Source organism: Canis lupus, chromosome 3 (genome assembly GCF_011100685.1).
Source record: "Canis lupus familiaris isolate Mischka breed German Shepherd chromosome 3, alternate assembly UU_Cfam_GSD_1.0, whole genome shotgun sequence".
In the NCBI taxonomy this organism is placed as follows: domain Eukaryota; kingdom Metazoa; phylum Chordata; class Mammalia; order Carnivora; family Canidae; genus Canis; species Canis lupus.
The window spans coordinates 13209333-13226552 of NC_049224.1; the positions used below are offsets into that span (position 1 = coordinate 13209333).

Genomic DNA, 17220 nt, shown 5'->3' on the forward strand with positions numbered 1-17220 from the left:
TTCCTGCTGAGCGGCTTGCCTTTTCACTAGCTTAATGGTGTTGTTTGATAAGCAGAAGTGTTTTGGTTTTGGTTTTGGTTTTTAGTATCTGGTACTTTTTTGTGTCCTATTGAAGGAATTTTTGTTTACCCTCAAATCATCTCCCATGTTTTCCTCTAAAAGTTTTTATTGTTTTTCACTTCAGATTTAGATCTACAATTCCTATGGAATTGGTTTTTGTATGGTTTGTTGTATAAACTCTAAGTGTATAGTTTGAGGTATGGATTCAGGTTCATTTTCTCCATATGCAACTAATTTAGCAACACTTGTGTTGCTTTCCTCCACTGCCCTGGAGCATGATTTTTGTAATCATTTGTATCCATATATATGTGTGTCTCTTTCTAGACTCCTTATTTCTGTTCCATTAGCCTATTTGTATATGATTATGCCGGTGCAACGCTGTTGCTATCACTTTATAATATGTCCTGATGGGGGTACAACGCCTCCTCCAGCTTTGTTCTTTTTCAAGACTGACTCCGACTTGCTATTTCTGGTCATTTACATTTCATACACATTTTGGATCAGCATGTCAATTTGTCAATTTAGACATGCACAAGGACACATGCATATGAACACACCTCTCTGCTAAAATTTTGGTTAAGATTTACTCAGTATTTGAATCTTTTGAATAGTGGCCTGTTTTGTTTTTTTTTTTTTTGGTATTAACCTGTTTAATATTTTTAATCATTCTATTACTTCTAAATTCTTCCACAAAAGGGCATTACAGTTCTTCAGTTTATTGCAAACATATCTTAAAAAAAACAAAGCCAACCGTAATATTGAAGCTATAATACAAATTTTTAATTACGGGCAATATACTATAAAGCAAAATGAAGAACATTTTATTTAAATAAAACAAGGATAATATTTCACTGGAAAATATATCCAACACATTTTCTTTCTCTTTAGATCTACATCCAATGGTGGTATTTTATAGGCTAATTTCAAAACAAATGCAAATTTTTAAAAAATACATGAAAGGCATGTTTTGCTCAGGAATGGTCTCTATGTATAGCAGGTGGGAGGATGGGAAGAGAGAGGGCCAGAGGGTAAATGGGCCTAGATAAGACAGAGCGTAATAGATCATGTTAGGTATTTTGAGCTTTGTCCCAAGAGCAATGAAAAGCCATTGCAGGGGGAGTTAATAATCATTTGGTGATACTTATCAGGCCCTCACCAGTGGTAGGCTCTGTTCGGACTCAGCTCCGTCTCGTGGATGTCTAAAGCGCCAGAGCATGCATGTTCAGATGTCATATCTTCCAAAGTCTGATCTGCAGCTGCATTTTCTTCTTCACTACTGTCTGAAGTGACATAGACATGACGTCTGGAAGTCATCAAGTCCATCTCAAAGAAAGAAGATTCTCTCTTAGTCAGGGCCTCAAATTCATTGTTCCTGAACTAAGTGGCACTAATAAGCCACTGTCAGTTTAATTGCCTCTGTCTCCATGTGACAGAAATGCCACCTCAAAGCCTGGCTGTGTGAAGAGAGGAGGGGATCCCCAACAGGCTATTGGGGCCTATTATCTAAGTGATAGCACAAACTGTCAGCAGATAGCAGGGTCCACATTCCCTAGACACTGCTGTTATTGATAAGCTTGAGGAAGAGGACCAGGGCTTGGAAGAACAGGAAGGGAGAAGGGAGGCGTGCAAACTGAATCTTCGTCTTAGGTCCACTACCAGCCATGACTCACAGGTGATCATGGTGACCTAACACACAGTGCATCCAGAAGACCAAGAAGTAATTGTTACTCCTTTTCTTATTGTAAATTTCTGTGAGGTGTGTGTGCATGTAAAATATTATATAATTTTGGAAATGTAGTGAATTATATACAATCTGCACCATCAACAGAACCATTTCCTCAGTGATCAATGAAGACGTTATTCTGTGTGGTTATGTGCTACCCATTCTGGACATGTGTAAATGGCAACACTGGTACCATTATGAGTTTCTTTATTCATGGAAGAAGAGGGGCTTGACCTCAGTAAAACTGAACCCAGGTTACTCTTAAGTCACCCTCAGATCTACTTCAATCTAGCTTAAAAGCAGAATAGAAATTGTGCCTACAAGTCTCTGTTGAAACCTAGATCAATATTTGCAAAGGCAGGACAAGTGTTTGTAATTATCCTCTCAAAACCTCTCATTCCCTTACTCAATCCATACAGATGGCTTTGGAGAGCTGAGCATGTGCCATATCAACTAAAGGGGTTTTCCAGGAGGTTTCTGAATTCAATGACTAAGCACGATCAAGGTCTTCTGAGGTCACGTCTGTACAAAGGTGGCCCTGTCTGATATTGAACCCAGGTTGCCATTCCATGCCCCCTTCTTTCAAACCAAACTGCTCTTTGGGGATCCTTGGTGTCTTTTCGTACCTGAAAAATCTCAGTTTGTGCCATTTCCATTCACTGTAGAAGTTTATGTAGAGTTAAACCTCAAAAGTAGTTTGGGGTCCTGTGCTTATTTCTCCCCAAAGGAACATTATTCTCTAAGTAAATTTACTAAATTTTTCCTAGTGCCAGGGTTGGAGGAAATGCCTTTGTCAGGTCACAGAAGGTTTTGTTGCATCCTTCCTCCAAAAAAAAAAAAAAAAAAAAAAAAAAAAAGTTACTATTTGCTCCCCAAACATTTGCATAACTTCAAAAGTCTGGGAAATGGAACCTTCCCCAAGAAAGATCTACTCTAAGGAATCTGCTACTTCCATCTGGAAATACTCTTCTGCAGGCTTCTCTGGATTAAAAGAACTATTACATCTCACTGGGCACTCTGCAATCTGTAAAGCATTTGGCAAGTGTGCCATGTTCACATCCAACATTTAAAAAATGTCAGTTATTATTAAGTTGTTATTTTTAGGTCTTGCATTTTTTTTCACATTGGAAATATATGGTAGGATGTAACAAAAATAAGAAAATGGGAGAAATATGGTTCATCAGTATAAATTTTGCAAATACTCACTTCTTTGACTTTTTTTTTTATTCTGGATAACATTAAATGCTGGTAATGACTTCTTACCATTCAAGAAGAAATATCTAAGTTTTATTTGCCACAGAATACCAAATTCCCAGGAAAGAGGACTAAAATCTTCCAAGTCTTTTACATTCACTTCAACCCTGGGTTAGACTATTGAATTAAGGGCAATCCTTCACATAACACACTAAATTAGTAAACAAATAACTTTTCTTGAAGAGGCTATTTTTTTCTAATTCTACTTGGTTCAACTCTGAATCAGAAAGTTGCCTTTATAATTACAGTAAAGGGTGATATTTTTAGCCATGTGGCCGATTTTATTAAAATTTTATGAGTTAGTCATATTGTATAAAATCCTCATAAGTTACATAAAAGCAAAAAAAAGAGAGAGAAGCTTATTAATGCTTAATGGAATGCTAGAGAAAAATCTTATATAAAAGCATTTGCATTTTTGTTCCTAACATATAACGTCCTACATCTCAACCCTTTGTTTAATATTATGTGGTCAGTGCTGTGTTCTGATGCCATCCTTTTTTTTTTTTTAAGATTTTATTTATTTATTTATTTATTTATTTATTTATTTATTTATTTATTTATTTATGAGAGACACAGAGAGAGAGAAAAAGAGGCAGAGATATAGCAGAGGCAGAAGCAGGCTCATGCAGGGAGCCCAATGTGGGACTCGATCCTGGGACCCCAGGACCATGCCCTGGGCTAAAGGCAGTCACTAAAACCACTGAACCACCCAGGGATCCCCAGAATTAAATTTTGAATCTGCTTTTGTCTAAGTACTTTCTTCAAGAGAAATGTTTATGCTATAGTTTGAAAGGAAGTTCATGTTGAGGCAGGGATGTTGTAAGGAGAGACCAGTAGGCCTTAAGCCTTGTGGGTTATCTGTCATGTAGGAGTCCTTTGTGTCTGAGAATAGATCTGTCTCATGGACCAATGCACATTAACCCAAGTCCATGATATATCAATACTGAAGAACCGGATGGCTAATGTATTAATTCACAGTGAGTCAATAACTGATGTGGGGAATGGAACAGTCATCAGCAGATCCATATGGGTTTCCAAATAATAATCAGAAAATATGGAATTAGAAAATGGTGATTCAATTGTATGTATAATGTTCTTATGTGTTGACAGTACGATATACCCACTTATATAAGAGACAAATATCTATAATCTCTAACCTCTTGGAAGAATTCTAGGCATTTCCTGTGATTTTGCTATGTTGGGGAGTATGTCACGGGTACTGGCATTCTGATGGGAAGGTACAACTTCATTATATAGAACTGTCCCACATATTACAGAAACTTAGCATCCGTGGCCCCTACTAAGGATTAAAATGATACTCCACAATATTATAACAGCCAAAAGCAGCCTCATGTACTTTCTAATGCTCCACTGGAGGAAGGGGTCCATTCTTGGTGGTGATCTATAGGTTGGTCTTTACTGGAAAGTGTCAAGAAGTAAAACACCCCTGCCTTCTGCACAATATGCCTACTTTTTGATTGGGTATTTCTGAATTTCTGAGATTTTATGGCCTTGTGCTTTTCCTTCCCTAGGCAATCTCTAAGAGGTCTATGTCATAGCTATAAGATACCAAGGGACTTGCACTGGAGGCCACCTGGGGACCAAGGTCGAGCCCTAGGGAAGAATCCAAGGGGCACAATGTAGTTAGAGTTATCAATGTCAGTGAGTTTTTTTACATTTTTTTAGTAGCAGAATCTGTCCCCAGGAGATTCTACATAGAACTCCAGAGTAATATACAGATGAAAGTGAGCTACTCCGATGGGAATTTAATGAGGTAAAGGGGGAGGCTCTGCTTGCTCAACTTTCTTACACTCCTAAGGCAGCCCGTGAGATTAACTGTACAAAATTCTGGAGCACAATTTGAAAAATCCTGTTTATCTAGGCCCCTGCATGATTTGGTTCTACTCATTAAGGAAGACAATTGCACATGGGATTTTGAACCCAAATCCTACCTTACAATTTGGGGATTTGAACCCAAATCCTACCTATGTATCTCTGTCTGGAGTGTATTCTCAGGAGTCTGCAATAGCACATGACAACTGTTCCTTGAGCTGGGAATTCAGAGAGCTGGCTACCTCTTTCTCAGGAGCATGGGTTACTCTTGCATTGAAAAGGAGTGCTCCTCCCTTCCTGAGACTGTACTTCTGGGTCTGTACAGAAGTCTCTGACTGTACATCACCATTGCAAGCCTTATTTAAAAATGATCCCACTGACAGTCAGTTCCCATCCTTCCTTGACTTTGACCAGAAGACATGATGGCATCTTTAGTTATCTCTCTCCTATCTTTGGAGATGCTGTTTATCTTTGTAATGGCTTTTTATACCTATGACTTGATCTAGTCTGTATTTTTTGTTTAATTTCATAAATATTATTCATTTTAGACTTCTCTAAAAGTCTAGAGTGCTTTGCAGTGGTCCTAGGAACCATCCATCTAACTTCTGCAGCTGTCTCTAGGTAAAATGAGAGGAAAAAAATATAAGAAAAGGCAGGAGATCAAAAGGATATCTTTTAGTCATAGTATACTCTTTGGTTATCCCCAGTGATTGGTAAGATGGATAGTTCATAAATGAGGATGCTTCATCAGTCCTCTGTGGTCTATTTTAAATACAGAAAAGTAGACCGAGGTGGAACTGAGAGAAAACACACTCTTTCTGAGCTCACTCCCTGCCTCTGTGAAACGAGTTCGCTATTACCTCTATTCTACTTTGGGTTGTCAATGAAGTTAAACAGCTAGTAAGATAATTACTAAGGAGATTCTGCTCCACCTTTTCTGACTTCTAAGGCCAGCCCAAACTAAAACATGATCTTTTTCAATGATCCTAGTTTTGAACTGTTTAGATTTGGATGTGTCTTCTCCATCACTCTCCCTGAACTCCGACTTTTGGTACCTGTTTTCTCCTTATTCTCTTCTTCAAGCCACCAAATCAGCTTTGATCATTTTTAAATTATATTTTATTAGCTATAAAATGCTGAACAGATTATGTTAGTAGAATTCTAGGCATTAGGGAGTTAAGTAAGAATTATAGATATGGTAGTAGCTGTCTAGAACCCTAGGATATTACTCCATGTGGGCAGTTACCATCTTTTCTCTCTACATGAATTCTACTCCTTCCTAGAAGCTTCCCCATCTCCAAAGGAAGAGGGGTTGAAGATTTGACTGGTCAACATGGACAGCATTACTGTGACAGTGCTTGTGCTGTCCATGTATGTTACCAATTTGGCTCTCAATCTATCATCCATGACACTAAGTGGACCCATGACCTATTCTCAGTGACCCTGTGACCATTTCTCTTAATATGAGGCAAAAGATCCACAGAACCAGAACACTCTTTCTTCTCTCAATTTCCTTAGTCTACACATGTAGCTGAAGATTTCAATTTCAGAAGTGGTAGAGGTCCCATTCAGGACTTAACTCTCACTTGTTTACTTCACCCCTCCCTTTGGAGAGAGTTACATTTGGATATTGGAAATTTATGCAGCTTTTATTATCTTTTGGCAGTTTTCCTTTGCAAAGAGTTCCCCCAAGGAATTTAGTTGACAGTACAGAACAAGGGGAGATACAAGGGGAAAGAAGAGGGTAACATTAATAGAGTAGGGATAGAAAAATCCTAGATCTGTGGCCATAAAAAAATGATGAACCTCTTAGCTTTACCATAATATGAGCACATTAGAGTTCATTTTTCAATCCCAGGGTAACTTGAGGGTGTGAGATATTCTCTGATTAAAGAGAAAATTTCTTCTCTTTTCCTCCTAAAACCATATGGTTTAGAAAGAGGAATTTAGAAAACTGAGTTAAACCAAAATGGTAAACTTCTCAATAGAAAATGAGAATCATGAATGGTAGAAAAGTCCAGGCTTATCATTATTTAATATCAATTTACCATCTGTTCCAGATTGAATAACCCATCTGGTGTCTGCTGCCAACAAGTATCAACACATCTTCCAGATGCCTCTGCTGAACATAATTATTAAAGTTTTTACTTGATTTAAAAACAGATGTAGAAGAGCAAAGTATATATGTTTCATCACAACTGAAATTAGGATGGCTTTCACTTTTCTGATGAGTCCAATATAACCACACTAAATCATTAAGTTGGGCTGAAGGTATGTGTCAACTGGTATGTGTTGAGGAAACTAACATCTGTGATGGTGAGCACAGCCATTGGTAATGGTCACCAAAGGCCTAAGAGAGGAAAAGGATCAGAGAAATTCCAGCCTCTTCTAGGAATCAGAGAGTGCTGGTAATGTAAAAAGACTGACAAGAGGCCTCATAATCACATGTACTGACTTATTAAGTATGCATATATGCAGGTGCAACCCTAGCTGCTGAAGTTTGGAGCTTAGGCAGATGGATGCAGAACTAAGAGAATTAGTTGTCATTAAGACTTGAGTCTGCCCAAAATAAAGATGGGCATTGCCTTCAAGTAGGCAGCCAAGAGGCTGCATGGTGCAGAGAGAGCATAGCACTGCACTTGAAATCATAGGATTTAGATATGGGTCTTGAGTCTGTTAGTTGTCTGATTTTGGACTTGTCTGTTCATTTTTTAAGTATCACCCCAAGAATCCTGACTAAGCTCCTTGTAAACTAGGAATCAAGATACAGTCATTTTATATCCTTTTGGAATGAACCAAGATGTGAATGGATTTTAGTAATCAGTCAATAAAAATAAGTTTATTAATTAAAGTATCTAAAATTCTTTTACTCAAAGAAGAGTAATGAAAGATCAAATTTAAGTCAGACGTATATCCAAGCTGATCCGCAAGAACTGAAAAATCTTCATGGGGAAAAAATCAGAATGATTCTTTTACCAATCCTCAAATTGGTCATCATCAATTCAACTCTTTCCCCTACTTACTACCATTTTTGAATGACTAGGTTAATATAGTGCAAATTCAATTCAATAAATATTAACTGAGTGCTTACTAAATACAAAGGTTAATGCTAGACCTTATAGAGAAGTATCAGATTGATAATCACCCAGTATACACTGACACGGCTATTTTATCTATAGTCAACACCCATTCTTATTGGTTGAGACTTGTTCCTTACTGATTGTTAAAGATTTGAAGATCACCTCTGGAGATATATATATACATAAAACACAGTTTCTCTTAGCCTTTTCTCATGCCTGAGCTTCATCTCAGTTTTCCAAGTGCACAGTTAGCATGGGACACTAATTAAAGCATGGATAGTTAAAGCACTAGTTTTATTGACTAAAGTATACTGATTGTCTGATTCATTTGGTTGACAGTAGGAGTTTGGTCATTAGAATCTAACTTAAGTTTACATTTCACTGGGGAATCTGTGGATTCCTATCTTGACCCATAATTTCTTTAGTGATATTTTTATTTTTCTGGCTGTTTATAAATAGCTTTGACTTATTGTTAAACAATATATGTATCATATGATATCCCATAGTTATCCCTATTATCCTGACAAGTCTGTAAAATAAGTATTGTTGCCATTTTATAGGCTGAGCTAGGAGCTTAGCTGTGTTTAGTGTCATTCCTAGGTAGAGGTGACTAGAAAGTAGTGAAGAAGTTGACTCTAGGTCTGACTTCAAATCTGGACTTTTTACATTTTTTAAAACTATTCTCTATTGAATAATTAGCTTGATTAGCAGGACTTTATCCCCATCATGAGCTCCATTTTTCCTTAAGTTATATCCTATTTCTCTCCAGTATTTCCATTCCTTATCCTTCAGGTTATATTTCAAAGTGGAAGCCCATATTCCCATGGTGAAAAGGAGAAAATTTCCTCTGTCACCACAGCAATAAAGACACATGATATTTATCCTGTGACCAGGCAGGAATGTTTCAATCATCAGAACAGAGTGTGTAGGTAACTGCTGTTACCATCAATAAAGAGGGGTTCTTCCTTCATTGTGAAATCTTTTGCTACAGAATGCAGACAATTCTAGGGCTTATGGGACAGAAAGACTTACCATTAATATCTATAAATGAAGGCTCTCAAGCCTCTCAGTGTCATCAAACCACAACAGACACAAGGATAATTGGAAGAGAGGGGTGGGGATGGTAGGCAATTCTTATTGATCATGCCCTTATTATATGTGGACAGCAGATGGGGGGCTTTCACTCACTGCTTCTAGTAATTAAGTGGCTTATTCATCTTACAGAAACCTGGTTTCAGGACAACTAACTATGTCCTAACCTTTGTGGGTTCTGGTTTTTCTCATTTCCTTTCTCTTCTCCAGGACTATCAGGATCGTGCTTGAAAGATCATATTGACAGATTGCTTCTAGGGGATATTTTTAGTGTTGTGGATAAGAAAATCTCCAGCAAAGGTCAGATCTTTCACTGTTTTAATTAAATTGCAGTGGAAGGAGATTATATCATAAGGGTGGCCAGCCAGCTAACTCTGCAGCAATATACACAAAGCCATCATAAGTCTCTTTTGTTACCATGTATGCGTAAGAGTGACGTGGGGCATCAGGGCCAGGTTTTAATTTAAAATGAGGCTTGATAATTACTTTGAGTTTTTTCAAAATTGCTGTCAAGGGATATTTAATAAGGTTTTGTAGATCCACAGTGACTGTGATTATTACTTTTTATTGGTATGATATTTTATTACTTTCCCTTCAAACATGAGCAAGAAATTTTTAACCATTAACTTAAACCCTTTCCATAACTTCCAGAGGGTATATGCTTCCGCTGGAAGTTTTTAAAAGTTTTTTCTCATTTATTTACCTTCTCATGTATTCTCCAGAAGTGAAAATTGTTTGAGTTCATTTTGAAAACAAATATACATATTTCCTTATAGGAAAAGATGCTTTGTTCCAAGAGTGAACAAATGTTAAGGGCAAAGGGCTGTTCCTGAAGTGCTATGACTATGACAAGGTTAAGATATTGCTGCTTTGGAAATGAATACAGTCTAACTTACAATATAATGTTCCTTACCGGACTTCAAGAGAGCAATAACCAGTTCTATCTGTGATTGAGCCCAACCTACATTTTTAGACTATGTGAGTGGCAATAGAGAATTTTAAATTGGCTTTCTTGGGCTACAAATCAGATATCAGCATATTTGTTTTAAATGCTAGAAAACATTCTGAAAGCTGCACTTAAAGGATCTGAAAGAAAGCTCTTATCTTAATTAGAACTACCTGTCACTTGGCTCTGTGGTTTTTGTAGATTCACAGTAAGTTTGATTTATTAAGTAAGAGAAAAGCCATTGTGCAGAATGTGAAACAAGAACTGGATATCAAGACTATGGAAACAGGACAATGCTATGGTTCATGACTATTACTGACAATTTCTTCTGATGAGTTCCTTTTTACTAGAAAATGAAGCTTCTTAAATGCAATATATTGGAAAGGAATAGAAAAGGAGGGAGAGGGAGAGAGACAGAGACAGAGAAAACAGAGAGGGCACTAATCAAAATGTTTGTAAGTCAATTTGCCCTTCTTCTACTTATAACAAAAAAATGATGTGAATGATCCCAACATCCTTCCACTGCTTCTTCCTTATATGTTCCTTTTTTTTTTTTTTTCTGGTTGAGAACTCTTTTTCCACATGCCAATTTAGGTGTAACCTCTCTCCTGGAAAGACTGAAAAATATCCATTAGCTCCAATGAATCCAGCTGCAGTGGCATGCTTGTCCTTTGGGTAGCTATTTGTGGTCTAAAATTTGGGCCCTCTCTAACTACTGCCCTGATTAATTTTTCCCCTTCATGGCCATAGCTCTTAAAGGAGGTATTCCCACAACCTTCATTTGCTCCACAATCTCTCTAATCTGCTCTCTTCTAATGTGGCTTATGCCTGTTCCATTTCATCCAAATGGCTTTCAAATGTCAGTGATAACTGCTCTGTGAAACTTGACAGTATAGACCACCCCGTCCTTTCTAAAATGCCCTCTTCTCTTGGTTTCTGTGGCACCACAATATCTGTTTTTCTTTCTACCTCTTTAACCACTTCTTCTTTGTCTTCTTGGTGAAGTTCTTCACCTCTGCTCCTTTCATACATGTAATTGTTGCCTAGAGTTCATTCCCAGGATATTCTGTCACTTTCTCTGGGTGATCTCATCCATCTATGTAACTTCAATCCCCATTAAATGTTAATAATTTTGTATTTTTATCTCCAGTCCAGCCTACTTGCTGGAGTACCAGATCCACTGATACAACGGTCTGTAAGCCATATAAACTTAGATATATTGTAGGCACTAAAAAGTCAACCCAGTCCAGAATTGACTTCATCTTCTCTCTTCCAATCCCAACTACTCCAAACGGACTCTCCCAATGTTCCTTATCCAAAATGATTTAAAACAGTTTATTGGGATTCAACCTGGATTTCTCTATACCTGGCTTCTATATTCAATTCCCTTCTTCCCATTTCTATTGTACTCCCATAGTCCTGGCTACCAAATTTCTCTGCCTTGACTCCCCCATGAGTTTCCTAATTGTTCTAACTCCTGCCTTAATTTCCCTGCAACCCACACTCTCCCTTGCAGAAAGAGTCAACTTTCTTCCTTGCAAATGTGATCATGTTAACTTGCACACTTAAAACCGTTAATGTCTTTACAAAGCCCTTATGACAAAAATGCAAATTCCGGAAACTCTGGAACATAACTTGCAATTGCTTGTTTGCTCTGGTGGCTTCTTAATTTTCCAGCCTCTTCCGATAAGCCTAAAACCCTGCCTCCCACTCCCTGCCACCCCCTGCCTCCCACCACAGTTCTGCCCAGAGCGCTGTTCTCTCTCACCTTGGAGGAGCTGCATATGCTTCTCCTGCTGCCTGGAGTGCATTTGCCTCTGTCTTTGCTTTGTAAGCTATTATTCTTCCTTTAGGTCTCAGCTGTATTTTTCCTCTTATAATTTATTATAATTTCCCTCTACCTCCGTAGTATGTAAAGGTTCCTGGCAAATGGTAGTTATTCACCAAATAAATTTCAAAGACTAACTTCACAGCAACTTTCTCCAAAAATATCTTCACTCATGTGGAATTGAAGAAACAAAACAAGTGAACAAAGGAGGAAAAAACTGAGAGAGAGACAAACCAAGAAACAGACTCTTGACTATAGAGAACAAACTGATGGTTACCAGAAGGGATGTGGGTGGGGGGATAAATGATGGGAATCAAAGAGTACACTTATCATAATGAGCACTGAGCAATCTATAGAATCATTGAATTACCATATTGCATACCTGAAACTAATATAATATTAGACTACAATTAAAATAAAAAACTTAACACAATTTTTAAAAAATGCTAACTGAAATAAATAAAAAACAAAATATCCTCACTATGCACATTTATTTTCAAGGACCTTGGTTGAGCTAGTATAGTTAAGTTGATTGGCTGGTAATTTAATAAAGTAGACAACAAATCCAGGAGTAGCCACCAATAACAAGTTCTTTGGTCAACATTGACCTCTGAGTTTTCAGTTATAGAGATGAGGTCTCCATGTCACTTGGGAAGAGACTATGATAGGCAGGTGTCAGTATGTAGGTTTCTAAATGCAGTCTCCCTCCAGGTACCTTGAGCACTTAGCTTACGTTCTGTCGACAGATATCCTGCTCTGGGTGGACTTTTTACTTCTTTCATTTCTAATACTTTTTCTTCTTCTGTTCCCACAGTTACACCCAACTAGCCTCTTATTGCACTTCTCACCTCCTTTATTATCACCACCAATCATGTCTTATATGCCACTTCATGTGTTCAGTTGGTTCTATCAACAATCCCCTGAAGTAGTCATTATTTCCCCTAATCAATAGGGAAGAAATTGAAGTCTTTCGGTGATCATCTAGCTATTCAGTGGCTAACTTGTGCTTTAACTCCAATGTCAGTATTTATTTTATGGTTTCTGGAGTATGAAGACAACTTCCTAAGACATCATTGTCACCTGTCATGCTCATGACATGCAGTAAGTATTCAGTGAGTACTTTCTTATTGGATAAATTAAGATGTTGGAAACAAGACAGAATATTGTTTCTACTTGACATTAATCTATTTTACTATAGTTTCTTAATGGCTGTGTGTAGGTATATTAAGCACCATCTGCAACCACACTCAAATAATTAACCTGATAAAACAGCAAAGAGTAAAAGGATGTGTTTTCCTTGACCAATAACAGGAACCAATGACCTTCCAGAATAATGACAACCCAGAAAATCAAGAACTGAGTGTTACAAGAAGACTAGAAACAAATCACTGGATAATTTTCACTTTGTATCTCAACCCTATAATTTGACCAAAATGGATTTTGTATTAAATATGCTTAATTTCAATTGGGGTGCAACATTTAAAATATATAAATTTGGTAAGGTAAAATGAGGTATAAAATGTACTTATTTTTTATCTTCTGTTAGCTTTTCACAGCAAAGAATCAAACAAATATTTGTACTATTGGTTCCTATTAGGATGTGTTCAGGATAGATAATATACTCATTTATTCAGAGATAAGGGGATTAATGACTTTATTTTGAGAAGACAATTTGCAGTAAAAGTCATAAAAATGGTGAACTTTCAGAAAATGTTAATGATTTAACTTTATTAAGACAAAAATGAGATATGTGACTGGAAATTAGTAATTAGTTATCTGGAAAATATACTTATAACATTGCTTAGAAAGAAATGCTTAAATGAGCAGTGTGAATCAGGGGCACAGAAATGCGTATTTAAACATTTGGTTTGTGTTCCTGGGGAGCACAAGTTCTTTGGATCCCACTGCCTCCTAGTCTAGTAATTCCCTCCAGTTTCTTATCCCACGGTGCCACCTTATAAGCTTTGCTTGATGAGGAAAATCAACAAGCCTTTCTACCCTCCCATTGCCTAATCTTCTTTGATGCCCTTTCTACTCATTTTAGAACCCTTGAGTATACCCAGTATGGATTATATATTGCAACCTGGATAAGTGAATCAAATTGGTGAGAGAAAATGAATATTTTCACCTAACAATGACTAGGATAAAAGGACATGCAGATTTTTGTGCTAACATCCCTTAAATAGCCCAGAAGTTACTCTGAGGACATATACAGCCTGTACCACCAGCCTAGGAACACTAAACACCATCACTGGATGTTGAAGCACTATAGATCAAAATATAATGATGACTATTGTGGGAGTAATTGCTGATAATGTTTGTGAAAGCAAATTGTGAAGGTAGTTGCTGAATTATCCCAAGAAATAACTATTTTACAAAGAGGTACTACTTAATCTAGGCTGGTTAATCAATTAGAAAAGTAAAAAACAAATGAATGTGTCATGCACACAGAGCAGAGTCTTGAGATACTCAAATTGCGTCTCTATGTGCCTATCTAAATCTCTATCTCTGGGCATTCCAGGTGGCTCAGCCATTTAGCACCGCCTTCAGCCCAGGTCATGATCCTGGAGACCCAGGATCAAGTCCCACATCGGGCTCCCATGGAGCCTGCTTCTCCCTCTGCCTGTGTCTCTGCCTCTCTCTCTGTTTCTCGAATAAATAAATAAAGTCTTTTAAAAAAATAAATATCTCTTTCTGCTTCTATATCTTTATCACTTGATGTAAGCTAAAAAAAAATTCTCATTAAACTAATAAGTATCCTACCTAGATTAAAGAAGTCTTACAAGTTATCAGTAGACTTTGTGCATGTTTGCCTTATTAAATGTAAAAAGTAGTCTTTGGAGTTTGCTAAGACTGAAAACTTCTGCTTTTTTTGACACATTGATCTTTCAGTTAGTAGATCAACAACTGTGAAGGAAATAGAGAACTGAAGTCTAGCTGAGATCTCTGGACATAATTAAAAGGACTCTGAGAATAGGCTTTTTTTTTTTAGCTGTCCACATCACGACTGGCATTAAAAATGTTTCTTTCTACATTAAGACAAGTGCTGTCCAATTATTTTGAGATAACTGTGAAGTATATATGCAGGAGGATGTGTTGTCAGAGTGTCTGTGTGCGTGCTTGACAGAGTAAGAAAGGAAAGAAAGGTATCAAATTGCATAATTATCTTCTTGTCTATTGGAAGTTGGACTAATTTGAAGGATATGAAGACTGTCTCAAGGGATCCCCATATGGGTAGTCTTTCAGACTAAGTATAGAAAAGGGGCTAGCCAAGGAAATGATATTTTTGAAATGTGTTTATAATTTTCCTTGGCGCTTCCATTTTAAAATGTTCCAAGTGTTTGGGAACAATGGTGAAGAATAAGAAATGAGGAGGCAAAGAGTGATACTCTTCTGTCTCTGGCTTTAGGAATTCCTGACCATGGCCTTGGCTAAAATCTCTTCCTGGATATTTGCTGGCATCACTTTAGAAATGTTGCTGGGAGTGATGATAAGTGGTCAACCTGGCATCATATAACTGATAACTTTCTCAAGTTATCAGTTCTATGTTAATAGATCATCAAGCCACGCAAACAAGCACAAACGTGGGGAAAAGTAAATTTGGTGCCACTTACAAATAAAAACAAAAAGCACTAGGCATGACATGCATCAACAAAAATAATGCTTAATGCAAAAGGTATTGGCATCTTAAATTTACTCACTAAATGTGCGCCAAAAAAGCAGCTTCATTATTTCCTATGGCTGAACTGATTTTCCTTATGAGGCCCCCACCACCTGGGAAGAGACTTGCTAGTCATTAGTATTTTAGTTTCCTTTAAAGTTTAAAAGGTCTCTTTTCTTAATGTTCAATAGCAAAGAAAGAAGGATTTTTTAAATGGCCCCTTCTGGATGATTCGCTTTTCTTGCCCAAGATGAAGCAATGGCGTTCTGGTATATAGAAGGGAAACTGTGTCCCTATGGCAGGGGTAGCCAGAGTCTTAGATCCACTGGCTGTCCTCTGGATCCTCCCTTCTCACTGCTATGGCACCTGTTCTGCTATTTCCCTGCACCGGTGACCCTTGTGCTGTAACTGGTTCGGTTTGGCCATTCAAGAAAGTGAGCTCTCACCTTCCTACTCTTGGAGTTGTAGTCTGAGGCACATGCCCCCTGTTTCATAGTTTCTTTTGCAGCAGCCTCTTGCCAATCCATATGCCTCTCCTGGAGGGTGCAGCAACTTTCAGGCCTCCTCTTATCACATAGGGGCCAAGTGAATATACAAAGGTAATCTGTGTGGTCAATCAGGCAACCCCTTGATCTTTTTTGCAGGTCCTGCCCCCCCCCCCCCCACCCCGGCAACCTTAGAGCCCTTGGCCCCTTTGGCCTGCTTCGCAGCATTCACTTACTGTTTAACAGGAAAAGCTGCTGGGCCTGAAACCTGCGAGAAAGTTAATATCCAGTCTACTTTCTTATGATTTGGTGGAAGATGGAGAGGAGAAGATCTAGAGATTTTCATTATTTATGTCTTCCTGCAACTAGAGCTGGGGCTTAATCTTAGTGGGATTTAGAGATTTCAGTTCCTTAGGGGAAGAGGGAGGAAAGTACCATGGTAATAAATCCTCATGAACTCATGTGAGATACAGATGCTGCTCTGAGAGAAAAGCTGGGGAGGTGTGATCTGGGTTATGTCCCCAGCTACTCACTCAGTCTTCCTGCTTCATTTCCCCACTGGCCTGTTGTATTTGTGACAGCTTTGAGGACAAGGATAAGAGATGGAGTATTGACCACTTGTCCTGCCATGGGAAGTAAATGTCTGCTGCTTTTGGTCCAGCAGCATGGTCCAAAGGGCAGAGAGGGAGGGGAAGGCTTACTCCTGGACTCTTCTTTTCACCCAACAACACAAGTTTTCTTCTTCTTGTTTTTAAATCAGGTAGAGAAAGACGAAATATCATAGTTATTTGTCTCATTCCATGAGGCAGTCTGGTATAATCCAGAACACAGTTTCTGATCTCACTATTGATACCATCTCCTTGTTCAAAGGCATTCCCTGGAAACAAGACCCTAGTCATACCTCAGGACTGGTTCCTCATCTTAAATTCAAACATCCCCCTTTTTGACCATAGTCTTTTTTTTTTTTTCCACATACTCCCTGCACTTTCTGTTACCTCATAGAGTTCCTTGGCCATTTTAGTTGCCCGGCATCTGAAGCTTCTTTCCATATTTGGGGGAGTTTCTTGGTGAGAGAAAGAGGCACTTCTTGTGTCAGATGTAAAACATGCCAAGTATTTAGCTTCCTTGCAAGCTATAATTTAGGCACATGAAGCTTCATTCATCAAGACCTCTTTCCAAGAGTTTGATTTGAGAGGTGATATAGTTGTGGATAATAAGGAAGTTCTAGGAGGGGCGAGTTCTCAGACCTCAGAAGTGG

At 38.0% G+C, this 17220-nt stretch overlaps 2 long non-coding RNA genes across 2 annotated transcripts in view; one reads left to right on the forward strand and one right to left on the reverse strand.

Annotated features, from left to right (window-relative positions):
- Window positions 1-712: 712 nt before the first annotated feature.
- Window positions 713-17220, reverse strand: part of LOC111095131 — a 94638-nt gene continuing 78130 nt past the window's right edge. The window contains exon 3 of the long non-coding RNA XR_005356652.1: window positions 713-1383. This is a non-coding gene — a long non-coding RNA (uncharacterized LOC111095131). The remainder of the gene's footprint in view (window positions 1384-17220) is intronic.
- Window positions 8961-14389, forward strand: LOC111095130. Its single transcript, XR_005356651.1, has 3 exons — window positions 8961-9073; window positions 12841-12917; window positions 14338-14389. It is a non-coding gene; the product is annotated as an uncharacterized LOC111095130 (long non-coding RNA).